Below are 1398 nucleotides of genomic sequence, written 5' to 3' on the forward strand. Positions count from 1 at the left end.
AATTTTCTTTGAACTGAATTTTTGGATCGTCTTACTAACACCCTCTTAAGTCAATTTTTATTTTGTTTAACTTTACAGCCCCAGATAATTGGTACTTTCTAGCTGAATACTTAAACAGTCTAGAATAGAAGTGGAGTGATAAGATGAATGCTATTGCATGTGTCTGTAGTTTACTTTCACGTTAAACTTAAGTGTGTTCTGGTACTTTTGCTAAGGAAAAATTAATAATCCACAGTGCTTTGCTTCTTTCTGCCATGTGTATCTGACAGTGGTGTAGAACTTTGTTTTGAAAAACTGAAACAGAAAAATGTTTTGAAGTTATTGAATGTTATTTTTTGTTCCACAGACTTAGCATTCCTCATCTTTTTTTTTTTCTTCTTCAGTAGTATTGCTTTCACTTGCATAGTGGTACCTGTTGTGCATCTGTGATAATAAAGAACCCAAATGATCACATTTTCTCCTTGTGCTTTTTGTACCAAATAGTGTGGAATATCGTGCATGGTTTGAACTGATTGTAGCCTCCTGTAGTGTTGCTTTGATGCTATTTTAAATTATTTTTTTTAATGAATTTGACAATTTAAACCCTGGGATTTATCACTCATATGCAACACAATTGGGTATAATTTAAAATTAAATGACCACTTTACTAGCATCAAGTAGTGCCTGACCTTTTGTACCTAATGTTCTCTTTAAATGAGGCAATTATGTCATCCAACCTTTGGTTTTCAGTTATTTAACTGAAGATTAGTGCTGCTTTATCTATGAATGAACACAAAGGTTCATCATGCTAGAATTGACTTTCAAATATAACAAATGGAACAAACGGCATCAAACCATCACATTTTTGAATCCAAATATTTAATCGGTACATATCAAGTTTTGACACGTATAAAATTTCAGATCACAATATGAAGCAATGAAACTTCTCAGACTGCCATTTGCTGCAAGTGCTTGAGGTCGCAACAATAAAATGATTAAAATAGGAGAAATGCAACTAAAATAGGATTTTTTTTAAGTGTACAGACATAGATAGTAGTAAGCATCCAAGGGAAATCAAGTGCGACTTCCCAAATGTTATTTTTCTATAGAGTGCATCAGAAATAAAACGACACAGCACTGAAGCAAAGCTTTCACAAGACATCTAAAAGTTGTTAGTATTGACTGTAGGTTCACAGAGAGCAGAAGACAGCAGAAACAGAGCAAAAGTCACAAGGCAGGAAGGAGGGGTGTTAGCTTACCTCGACACAGAAACTAACTTTAACGAGAAAAAAAACAACAATGGAAGTAATGAGAATCATTTAGCTTTGAAGTCCATATGTTTCTTGCATTTTATGATAAAAAAAAAACCTGAATGACTTAACGGAAACAAGGACATCACAATAAAAAAAAAAAAAAAAA

Source organism: Oryzias melastigma, linkage group LG12 (assembly GCF_002922805.2).
Source record: "Oryzias melastigma strain HK-1 linkage group LG12, ASM292280v2, whole genome shotgun sequence".
NCBI lineage: Eukaryota > Metazoa > Chordata > Actinopteri > Beloniformes > Adrianichthyidae > Oryzias > Oryzias melastigma.